Source organism: Trichosurus vulpecula, chromosome 3 (genome assembly GCF_011100635.1).
Source record: "Trichosurus vulpecula isolate mTriVul1 chromosome 3, mTriVul1.pri, whole genome shotgun sequence".
Taxonomy (NCBI): domain Eukaryota; kingdom Metazoa; phylum Chordata; class Mammalia; order Diprotodontia; family Phalangeridae; genus Trichosurus; species Trichosurus vulpecula.
The window spans coordinates 270,873,681-270,886,382 of NC_050575.1; the positions used below are offsets into that span (position 1 = coordinate 270,873,681).

At 35.2% G+C, this 12,702-nt stretch overlaps 1 protein-coding gene across 1 annotated transcript in view; it reads right to left on the reverse strand.

Annotated features, from left to right (window-relative positions):
* The window catches only part of ESF1 (ESF1 nucleolar pre-rRNA processing protein homolog), a 101,886-nt gene that overhangs the window by 27,952 nt on the left and 61,232 nt on the right, over positions 1–12,702 (reverse strand). The gene's annotated exons all lie outside the window — the stretch shown is intronic.

Consider the following 12,702-nt stretch of genomic DNA (forward strand, 5'->3'; position numbering starts at 1 on the left):
GTCTCAAATGTCTCATTATAGTCTTAAGCTTTTTTAAGTTCAAGTTAGTAGTTACTAAGTATTAAGTTAATTAATTACTTACTAGCTACTAAAGCTGAAAACTGTACTTAGATTTTTGTGACACCCTATATAAACCATTCTGTCTACTCCAGTTTCCTTACCTGTTCTCCTAGGTCAATACTTGCTATTATAATTACTCAGTTTGGCTTAAAATTGTTTTTATTTATATTATTGTAGTCATTGTGTATACAGTCTTTCTCGTTCTCTTCATCTTGCATCAATTCATATTCTTCTTTCTGTTTCTTGGAATTTGTTATGTCTGTCATTCTTCAGTGCACATCATCCCATCACATCCACACACTAGTCTGTTTAGCCAACCCAGATGATGGACATTACTTGTCCACTGTGGAGTTAAAGAGTGTCAAGGTAGAGCTGGAAGTAACTCTAGAGATCATCTACTCCAAATTTCTCATTTGAGGTGAAGAAACCAAGGCCCAGAGAGTTTAAGAGACTTTCCTATGGTTGCATAGATGGTAACTGGCATAGTGAGAATTCAAATCCAGATCATTTGACTACAAATTCAACCCTTTCCACTGGCACACATTCTTTCTCACATAATACTTGGTAGTTTCCTGAATAGGTAGAACAACTCACCATTCCACAGATTTTTTCCCTACATATTCCCATATTTCCTACAAATGACCATTTTCACTTTTGGGGTTATCCTTGCTAATTTGTTAGATATAAGGTGAACCTACAGACTTCTTTTAACAAATGCTTATTATTAATGATTTGGAACATGATTCTATATGGTCACTGATACTTTACTTTTTATTCTTTTGAAAACCTTTCATATCCTTTGACCACTTGCATCTGATTTTTCTCTTGATAAAAGTGTTCATGATGTACAGCCATGAGGCTTCTGCGTAGTTTGCTCAAAACATGACTTGTTTTTAAAGATATTTGGGGTCAAAAATTCCCCTCTGACCTATACTTTTGTGGCTATATTTTTCTAATTTGCCACAAAGCCATTTTATACTGGCTTTCATCATTTTTCTATCTTTAATTTGAACTTCATAGCCTCCATTTCAGTTTTATTCCAATTCTATCCTCACTGAGGTTTCTTCTGACACCCTTTAAAGTTACTATTCCTTCACTGCTCAGGTCTTCTGCTTACCATGAAATCAGGCTGTCTCTCCTAGAAACCCCTTTTTCTTAAGAAGTTGACTTCAAACATGAAACACCATTTGGGGCTCATTAGTGAACTATTGTATTATGAATTTTCCTGAATTTTGTGTTGGTTTTCTTTTTGCCTTTCATGAAGCCTGCTCATCACAACTGCCAGACCAAGCTCTCTTGGAATTCATACGGTTTAAAATTGTGGCAAAATGTGATGAAGGTATGCCCCTATCTAACAATATGACATAGATAAACAAAGAAGAGGTCTGTGAACTTGATGCTCAATGACTCAGATATGATCTATTCATGTATGTCTATTAATATTATCATAAAGAAAAATATCCTCAATTATCTTTTATTCACAAAAATAGCTATACATTCATCCTAATTTTAGAAATTCTCTCTCTCTCTCGTAAGCCTTTTATACTAACCAAATTACAGAGTAGGCAACTCCCAATTTAAGACAGGCTGTGTTCCAAAAGTTCATTTATAAATATGTTGCTTGGGACTCTCAGAACACATTTTCCCCAAAGAAACATTGTTATAAAAAGTGGTTAGGTTTCCAGCTGGCCTATTTTAACTTACAATGCAGATCAACTATAATGTGAATTTTTTCAAGGGGGAACAAATACCCCATAGGTACAACCCAAACTTCTCTGGAGGTTTTACTACAGTCTAGTGGGAAATCTTTGTTTCCTGCTCCTTCCTATCTTAGGAGACAAAGGAGGGGGTTGGGAGAGGTTTAGATGAATGTAAATGGGGAGACTGTTTATATTGCATTTCTTAGTCAATTTTCAGGAAATTAAATCTCTCCAAGTAAAGAAAAAGCCCTGCCTCTTTAAGTACACAAAACAATAAGACTAAAGGGAACTTAAGAAGTGACTGAAATAATTCCCCAACTCTAGGAATATGTATTCTTAAATAATATCAAAAGATAGTTGTATTTTCTGTTGAAAATTCCTCAAAGAAAAATAAATCTTTAAATTTTAGGATTCCCATATCTTACAGCCTTTAAAATTACAAAGGTCCTAGGATCATGGAATTTAGCCAAAAGTGACTTTTGGTAGGATTTCAAACCAACTCTCCTGAATCCAAGTGCAGTCTTCTTTCTAGTACACCATTCTGCTTCTCTTTAGTTTTTCTCTAAGTAAACAATTATATCACCTACAAAAAGTGATAATCTTGTTTGACTGATTTTTGCTTATGCACAGTCCCACAATTTCATTCTCTCGCCTTAAGGCTATACCTAGAATTTCTCGCCCTTTATTAAATAGCAATGGTGATAATGGATATTATTGCTTTATTCCTGATAGTACTGGAAAGGCCTCTAGTTTACCACCATTAGAGAGAATGCTGGCTCTATGTTCTAGAAAGTCAATCCTTATATTGAGGAAAGCTCCACTTATTACTATGTTTCTATTGTTTTTCAAAGGAAAGGGTGTTTGTTGTGTCTTGCCAAAAGTCTTTTCTGCATCTACTGAAATTATTTATTTATTTTTAATTAATGTGGTCAATTATATTTAGAGTTTTCCCAATAATAATAATGGCAAGCCATGCAATCTTGTTATAAATTCAGCCCAGTCACAGTATAGAGTCTTTGCAATATGTTGCTGTACCTTTATTACTAATATTTCTCTGAAATATTCTGTAGCAATATTTACTAGGAACATTAGTGTATAGTTTTCTTTTTGTTTTGAGTCTCCATGGTTTAGGTATCAAGACTGTATTTGATAGAATGAATATTATAGAACTTCTTTTTTTGTTATTTTTTTTAAATGGATGATTATTGGAATTGTTCTTTAAATGTTTGATAGAATTTGCTTGTAATTCCATCTGGCCCCATTTTACCTCCTCTTTTAGGAATTCATTTATGGTTTGTTAAGTTTCTTTTTCTAAGATAAGGTTACTACAGTACTCTATTTCCTATTCTGCCACCTGGGAAACATTTTTGTAAATATTCATTTCATCTGGATGGTCAGTTTTATTAGCATATAGCAAGAAATAGTTCCTAATAATTTCTTTTATTTCTTTTTATATGAGTTATAAATTAATCTTTTTATTTTTGATAGGGATAATGTTTTTATTCTTTTTAAAAATCAAGTTAGCTAACAGATTTTCTATTTTATTTTTAAGCAGCTCATAGTTTTGTTTATTAATTCAATGTTTTTTGAGGGACTTTCCATTTTGTTAATTTCTTTTTTGATTTTTAGGATTTTTGTTTTGATGTTTAATTGTGAGTTTTTCATTGACTGCTTTTCTAGGATTTTTTTAGCTGCTTGCTTGGCTTGATTCATTTATTTGCTTTTACTGCTGAAAACATTTAGAGATATAAATTTCCCTCATTTCACAAATATCGGCATGTTGTTTCATTGTTGCCAATATCCTTTATGAAATTAACAACTGTTCTTACAATTTGTTCTTTGACCCATTCTTTAGGTTTTAGTCTACAATTAATTTTTAAATATTTGCTTTGAAGGCACTCTACTGAATATAATTTTTACTGCATTATGGTCTGTAAAAAGATGCATTTTATATTCCTATATATTTTAGCCAAAAAGTACCCGTTTTATACACCTAGTTCCAGAGGGCTAGCACCTCTGGTGTGAGGGCTTGCTGAGCCCCTTCAGGGCTGTTCGTCTGCCTTTGGTGTCCACCTCATTCACCATACTCTTACCTGTGTCTCTAAGAAGCTGTAGAATGTGCAGCAGCCACACCCCAGTAAAACAATCTTGGCAGATGGGCTAAACCAGGTTGAGTGTAAATGACAAGTCTCAAACCTGTTGGTGAGTTGGGTGGATCTCTACCCTAAGCATGTGAAGACTTTCTCTGGCAGAACAGGCAGATAAGAACAATTTGTTCCAATGGCCATGAAGGAGGCTGAAATTGGTTAGGTATTGAAAACACGAAGGCCGTCTACTGCATCTCAGGCCATAGCCAGTTGTCTTGACTTTTGTCCTGCCACTAAACTTCAATTCCTCAGGAAGAGAGCTAGTGAGGCTGAGGACTTTGTGTAACTCTGACTCACTAAAATTCAATTCACACAAAAATCAAGACCAATAATGTCTAATTATCTTCTAATTTCTGTCTAATTTCTTCCTTTATTTACTTCCCCTATTTCGCCCTTTTCCTTAACCCCTTTTCTGCCTGTTTCCTTGAAGGGTGAAATGTATTCCTATATTGAACTCTGTGTGTGTGTGTTTATTCTTCCCTTCTCAGACCAGTTCAGATGACAGTGAGGTTCTAGTATAGTCCACTTCCCTCTCTCCAACATCCCTCCTCATCCTTCTCATTGAACAGACTTCTATTTGTGCATACCAAATACATGATTTCCCCCACTCTTCCTCTTGGCTTCTCCCTCCATCCCCAGTGTTTCTCTTCTCTTACCTTTCCATTCTTCCTTTAAGATCACCAAAACATAACAAAACCACTCCTTGGCCCTCTATCTAATTAGACTTCCTCTATGGCCCCTGATGATAGAATTCTGAGGGGATACATGTCTTATCTTCCCATACTAGAATGAAAATGGTTTATCCTTGTTTAGTCCCTTACAATTTTCCATTCATATTTACTCTTATATGTTTCTCTTGAGTCTTTGTGCTTGTACTTTAGTTTTTATGTGGCTCTGGTCTTTTCATTAGTAATGCTTAAAAAAGTACTCTTGCATTAAAAGTTATTTTTCCAACCTGGAAAGACCTAAACTGATGCTAATGCTAAGTGAAGTGAACAGAACCAGAGAACATTGTACACGGTAACAGCAATATTGTGTGATGATGACCTATGATAGGCTGAGCTCTTCTCAGCAATACAATGTTCTAAGACAATTCCAAAAGACTCATGATGGAAAGTGTTATCTACATCCCAAGAAATAACTATGAAGTCTGAATCCCGATTGAAGCATACTATTTTCACAACATGATTAACATGGAAATATGTTTAATATGATTGTACATGTATAGCCTATGTAAGATTGCATGTTTTTCCCCCCTGTAGGATTATCTTCAGTTTTGTTGGCTATGTTATTCTTAGTTGTAATCCTAATGTTTTATCTTCTGCAATATCATATTCCAAGTTCTCTGCTCGTTTCTAATCATGGCTGCTAAATTTTGTATGATCCTGTCAGTCCTTGGTATTGGAATTCATTCTGACTGCATGAAGTATTTCTTCTTTGACCTGAAATCTTTGGATTTAATGTCCCTAGGAGTTTTCATTTGGGTTTTTTTTTTCAGGAGGTGAACAATGGGTTCTTTCTATTTCTACTTTGAACTCAGGTTCAAAGGGATCTGAGAAGTTTTCTTTCATGATTTTTTGAGGTAAAATGTCTAGGCTATTTAAAAAAAAAAACATTTTTTTGGTTTGTGGGGGTGGGGTCATGGTTTTCAGGTGGTCCAGTGATTCCTAAATTCTCTCTCCTGATCTGTTTTCTAGGTCAATTATTTTTACTATGAGAGAAGTTACACTTTCTTCTATTTTTTCAATCTTTTGACTGTTTTACTATTTCTTATCATTTCATGGAGCCATTAGCTTCTGTTTGGTCAATTCAACTTTCAGGAAGCTATTTTCTTAGGTAAAATCTTCCTGCTCTAAGATGTTAACTCTCTTTCCATATCTTTCTTCCATAGTTCACATTTCTTTTCTCACCTTTTCCTCTATCATTTTTATTTGGCTTTTAAATTTATGTATGGCTCTTAAAAAACAAAACAAACTCTTGTTTTATCTCATCTAAGAATTCTGGTTTGATTGGTGCCTAGGTTATGTTTTGATTTGAGGCTTTGTACAGATATTCTGAAGTAATTTTTTCCCTCTTGGTTTGTATCTTGAACTTCCTTGTCACCATTAAGATTTATGGTGGGATTTTTTTTTTGGTTGCTCATTTTTACTAGTCTATGTTCTTGACTTTGGACTTGATGTTAGGACAAGGCTCTGCACACTTCTAGAGAGAATGCCTGGGTTAGTCCTGTTGCTGCTTTCTTGAGGTATTTTGAGTGTTAAATTATTTCATGATCTCAGGGACAGGTGACACTGGAGACATACAAGCTTTCAATACTTCCCAGTCCTTAGCTCAGTCCTAGCTGCTTAGGAAGGGGAAAAGTCATCTTTTCTTTAGAGACTGGAGTACAGGAGGGGAGAACAGGGGACAATGCATAGGAGTTTCAAGGAATGGTACAGTGGAGAAAAAGAAGCTTATGAGGGATGGTCTTTTTGTTTTTTCAAAGTAGGAGGTAAAGTCCTTTTTTGAGAGGAAGGAAAGATCTGGCAACAAGTAACTTAAGAAAAGGTGTAGTATGCATGGGAAAGAGTAAAAAGGATGCCATTTAGTAGTGAGAGACCTGTAAAAGTTAAATAACATTAATTTATAGTAGAACTAAACAGAATAATTCATGGCATCTGAATAACATACAAGAAGTAGTTGAATGTGTTCAAGTAGTAGTTGAAAAGATAGATGGTGAGGTAACTCAGTGTTGGGTTTGGGAAAAGTGAGAGTGGTAGTCATTCAAGGATAGAAAAAAGTGTATACTTGAGCTGGTCAATCATATGGTTAAAACTAGAGTAGGAAAGTGAGACCAGGATAGGGGTGATAGACTATGAGAGCATGGAAAGGAAAAATGACTGGTCATAGTAAGGTAGAAGAGGTTTAAAAGGAATGAGCCAAAGAGGGAAAGATGGAAGGATACAAAGATGTCAAAGAGTAGAATTTTAGAGTTGAAGATCACAGAGGTTCAGAGTGATAGCAATATTCAATCTGCAAAGGAACTGAGATGAACTGGGCATGAAGGGTACTTGAGGGAACATCGACAGGTATGCTGAAGTCCCTATGTAGAACATAAGGCATTGGGTTGCAGAAGAAGACTATGATCCAGGTTCTAAAGCTCTTTGAGAAAGGAAGGAATCCCTTTTCTCCTTCACTCAGTTCATTCACCTCTTATAAAAAGCCTCTCCCAATGCCCCTAGCTGCAAGTGCTTTCCTTTCCATCCCCACCAATTACCTTGTATTTACTGTGTCTATGCTTATAATGTACATTTCCTCACTCAACAGAATGTAAATTCCATCAGGTCTGAGAATTTAATATTTTCTTTGTATCCCCAATACTTAAGACAATTGCCTGGCAAAAAGAAGGGACTTAATAAATGCTTCTTGGTTGACAGAAAGAACTGGACTGGTTAATAAAGATAAGAGGGAAGAGAGGTTTCTGGTGATGATGGTATTTGGATGGGCTGGCAGTGGTAATGAAGAGCAAGGAATACAGCAGTTTCTGCCCCTGACCATGTGTGTTAGACTTGGGTTCAAATCCCATCTCTGCTATTCTATGTTGTGAGACACTTGAAGAAGTGACTCAATCTCAATAGGTCCCAGTTTCTTCATCTTTAACATGAAAAGGCTGAGGGAGAAGCTCTCTAAAACCCCCTCCAGTTCGGAACTACTATTCCATGTAGTATGGCCACAATACGGTATAAGCTCCATACAAATACTAGGGAAACCTATGACTTCCTACCCTTTCATCTAGCTATCACTGATACCACAAGATCATCATTTAGAAACCAAAATTAGCATTTAAAAAAGAGATAATCAATGATGATCTTAGAATATACCCTATCCCAGTACTAAAATGATACTTGTCATGATAATATTCTACTGTGTGGAACATGTGGAGAGAATGGCAGTTCAAGCAGCTAATGTATGGAGATGAAACGAGGCAACCACAAACAAGATGAACAGAAATATATGCTTTAAAGGAAAAACGAAACATAACTTCAAAGAATTCAACATAGTTGTGGGCTGCTGGAAAACAAGAGTTGCCAAAAACCAGCTGAGTATGCAACAAACAAAGATGGGGAAGACTCTTTTTGAGTAAAGACTACAAGTCTAAAAGTCAAAGTCACAAAGAAAAGTTCATCATCAACTACATAAAAAAAATCCTAGGATATAAGTATGCAGTACCAGTGTTTTTCAGGAGACTCCAGATGTTTCTCATTGTGCTTATTTATCCTGCAGATGTCATTTTTGCAGCCTGAATTTCCAGTTTGTTTGCTAATGATGTCATAATATCATTGTACTATCAACGTTTTGATTCGTGGCCTCCAATCATGAATCAGCAGAAAGACTAATGTGAGAGACTTTAAAATGAGAAGATTGAACTAGAATGGACCTTTAAAGTCTCTTCCAGATATATAGCTTTCTGGGTCTATGACTTACTACGATTTTATGTTTCAACCACTAATCCTTCCAGTTTAAAAAAAATGCAGAATTTCCATATTATTCCCTATGCAAAAGTTCACATGAATTAAATGAAAAATATATTTACAAATTTAGTTGGTTCTCATGGTCTTAAAATCTTTATCTATCTTACTCACAAATTGCTACTAACATTTTAAAACAACAGAAAATATCCAACAGAAGTTCACGATATTATTTTTGAGCAATGAATCCTTTAGACACATGTCACTGTTATGTCTACATAAAATACATAATTCTAACAGAATTATATAAAGTTTTCAGACTGTTTTCATTAAAACCATGTGGTGGTATCTGTCCAAACTTCCTATAATGTTATTTTCTGGGGAATTTTTAAAATGTCAGTTGTAACTTTAGGGACAAAAGGTCATCAATCTCACATCACTACAAAATACACTAATTCAAAAAAATTGCAAAAAAAATGTAGTTTCTTTGGGAATTATAAGTTTGTATTTATGAGTATAGTTCTAATATTTCATTAATATAAGACTTTAAAAAATGGACCAAATTTTCATCTGGTCACAGAGAATAATTTCTAAGCAATTCCTTGCCAAACTCTAACCTGGGTTACCTTCGCCTTCTTTCCTACTCAGGTGCTGATGAACATTCCCTGTGCCAAATGGATTCACTACCATTTTGTCATCTACTCTCAAACGAGAGCATTATTTCAATTATTCTTTCTCAATAAATTTTATCATACTCTCCACAATACCTATTCCAAACTTTTTTCTCAATACTATATGATGCCTCTTCTTTACTCCCTCTCCCATGAGAGGACTTATTCTCTCAGTTCATGAAAAACATAGGAGACAGGAGCAACAGCAACTACTTTTACTTTCCTACTTCATCTTCTCTTCCTTCCTCCTTTGCTCTAGTCTTGCAGAAAAAGGTTGGCCTTTTTCTTTGTCAAGGCTAATCCCTCCATTTGTGCCCCTGATCCCTTCCCCACTCATTTCCCCCATCTATCCTCAATCCTCCTCTCCGCTTTAAATTTCTTCACATTTTCTGGCTTCCTCCCCCCCAACTACAGACATGCTCTATACAGTAAAAAACAAAGACAAACATCTCTTGTAATCTTCTCCTGGCATACTGGATAGGGAGCTGTACATGAACAGTCAGGAGGACCTGGGTTCACATTATTCCCCATGAAATTAGTAGTTGTGCAACTCTACACAAGTAACTTCACCTCTCTGACCCCCAGTTTCTTCATTTGTAAAATGAGGAGGAAGTACTCAAGGACCTCTGGTTTCCCTTTCAACTCTAACCTATGATCCTAGAAAGGGTTATCTATACTCATAATGCTTCATTTTTCTTCTCTTCTGTTGTTCTTCAGTTGTGTCTGACTCTTCATGGATCCATTTGGGGTTTTCCTGGCAAAGATATAGAAGTGGTCTGCCATTTCCTACTCCAGCTCATTTTGCAGATGAGGAAACTGAGGCAAATACAGTTAAGTGACTTACCTAGGGTCACACAGCCAGTAAGTGTCTGAGGGCTGGCTCATTCTTTAATCTCTGGCAATTTGGCTTCTGACACCACCCCTTAGAACACTTTCTTCTAGAGTTACTAATGATTTTTCAACTGTTGAAACCAATGGCATTTTTAGTTTTCCATTTGACCTCTGCAGCTTTTAACACTGAACAGCCCTGCCTCAAGGAAATTCCTGCTTCCTTGGCTCCTATGACACTAGTCTCTCTATTTTTCTTCTACCTGAACAGTTCTTCTGTCTTTACTGCACAATATATTTACCTGGAATGCATTCTCTTCTTCACTTCTGCCTTGTAGAATCCCTGACAATCTTCAAAGGAAGGTTCTGGTGCTACCTCCTACATGAAGACTTTTCAGATAGTCAAAGTTACTAGTATTTTCTCTCTCCTGAAAATACTTTGTATTATTTTGCACATACTTTTACTTATTTTCTTGTATACACAATAGATCCTGCTCTTCCTCCTACCAATAAAATGTAAGCTTTTAGGTGTCAGGGCCTTTTGTTCCTGCTATTATCAGCACCTAGCAATTATCTTTGTACACAGGCTCTGAATATGTTTGGTGATGAGTAAAATTCTCTCTTTTATCAATCAACAAGCATTAATTAAATGTGTACTATGTACCAGGCATTGGTGTTATATGCTAGAGACAAAATATGTAATAAATTAAACAATCCCTACTCTTAAGGTACTTATATTTCAGCAGGGGAAACAAGAGCATAAAACGTATAGACAAAATAAAGAGAATAGTTGCAAAGTAGTTGGGTAGATCAGGAAAGGCTTCCCATAAAAGGTGGGGGACCTTCAGTTTATTTTTGAAGGAAGAAAGGTATTCAGTGAGTTAGAAGGAGGGAATGAATTCCAGGCATGAGGTAAGGCCAATGCAATGGCCCAGGGATGTCTGTGTGGGAGGGAGAATAACGTACAAAATGAATCTGGAAAGATAGGTTATAGCACGGTTGTGAAAGGCTTTGAAAGGTAAACATTAAGAGCAATTCCCCTTATAATTACCAGAGAGTGAGTGACATATGGGTCTAAATGTTAATTTGGATTCCTACTTAATATAAGCATAAAAAAATGTGACACAACTAAAAATTTGATAAAATATATCATCTTCACATTACTGAATTGAATCTTGCTGTCATAGCAACCACTGCAATCATTAGCACCAGGAAAAAGGCCTGGGGGCTCAAAACCAGGAGATAGATTAGTAAGAATTTTAATTCAGAAAAAAAGTATTCTTTAGGTTACTGACATTCATAGGCATTGCGGTTACCATTTCTATGACATTGTTGAAGGCAAGCTAACAGAATTTTTTGGAAAAATAAAATGTTTTCTATAGTCAAACTATCATGGCAATAAAAATGAATGCACTTTAGTTCAGTAAAATATCTAGGAAGGAGGTCTCAAATATTTAAGTATGAATAATAACTATCTACATTTGGGAGAAATTTCCAAGTCCAGGAATAATTAACAGTGGACTCCTACATTTTTCAAAAATTATTGTCCTCAGCCTCAGAGGTCCAAAACATGGTTAATATAGTTACTAAACTACCTCATTGTATCTGGCTTTGTAAATTTTTTGAGGGATGGCATTAAATCACCTAGCAGGTCATTCTTTGGAATGGATTAAGTACAAATTTATGGCCATACTTCTTATGTTCTTGCTATATATCATTAATACAGATAGGATGCTTATTTTCACTTTGGTAAAAATTCCATTTTCCTCTTCCATGTTTAACAGTTTGGGGAGATTTTTAAGAAATCCCTAAGACTCATTTCCTACAACTTATCAATTCCCTAAATGGCCGAGACAAAATTATTTTTAAAAACACCATATTTATTTGATGTTACTCCAGATGAAAAATGTCAAATTCATTCTGTACCTATTTTTATCTATTAATCTCAGTTCAGCATTCCTGATTTATATCCCCTAAGGAGTATAAGTTTCAAGCTAAAATAACTGTGATGTACTTACATAAAAAATGCCACTAAGAAGATTAATGATGGTGATAGCCCACATGTATACAAAATAAGGTACACATGATTTTTCTCTGAAATACTATACAAAACATCAAAAGAAGTAGTCAGGGCTGGCTAAGGAAATTATTGTTTTAAACAAAGATGAAATTTTTTTTTGTAAACCTAGTCAAACCAGAAGTACACTTATTACATCTAAACATAACCTTCACACCCCCAAAGTTGAAAATGAAATGGTCTTTCAAATTATTTTTTTTTCTTAAATGACTGATTCCATGGAAACAAAAATCTTGAAATTAGGTTTCTCATAACCTGGTGTTTAAAATGAATACTTTGACAATCAAGAGAAATGCAAAAATAACAAAAACTGAAGAGGGTGGAGATGCATGGAAATTAAAATTTGTGAATACTGGAGTTCCTCAAAGATACAGAAACATTTGATTTGTATAATTTCTGGTCAAATTATGGATCTTTAAAAAAATAACTCATATTCTTCCTCCTATAAAATATTAGAAGATTTCCAATATTTTAAAGATATCTGTAGACTTTTTTCCCCCCTCATAAAGGTAATCCAAGTGGTAGAGCAAAGTATTGTGTTGAAATGGGAAAAGTACTGGAATCAAAAGCCTTAAGTCCTAGTCTTAGCTGGTCTATAAACTGGCTATGTGATCAAGGCCTGATGTGTTGTTAACTGTAAAATGAAAGGGTTGAACTAGCTAAACTCTAAGGTTATTTCCAGTGATAAAATGCTATGAGTTCTGTGTTTTCAATGGCCTTTCTAAAATACATTTCTGAAGGACACACAGAAAAAATACATTTCTTTCATTA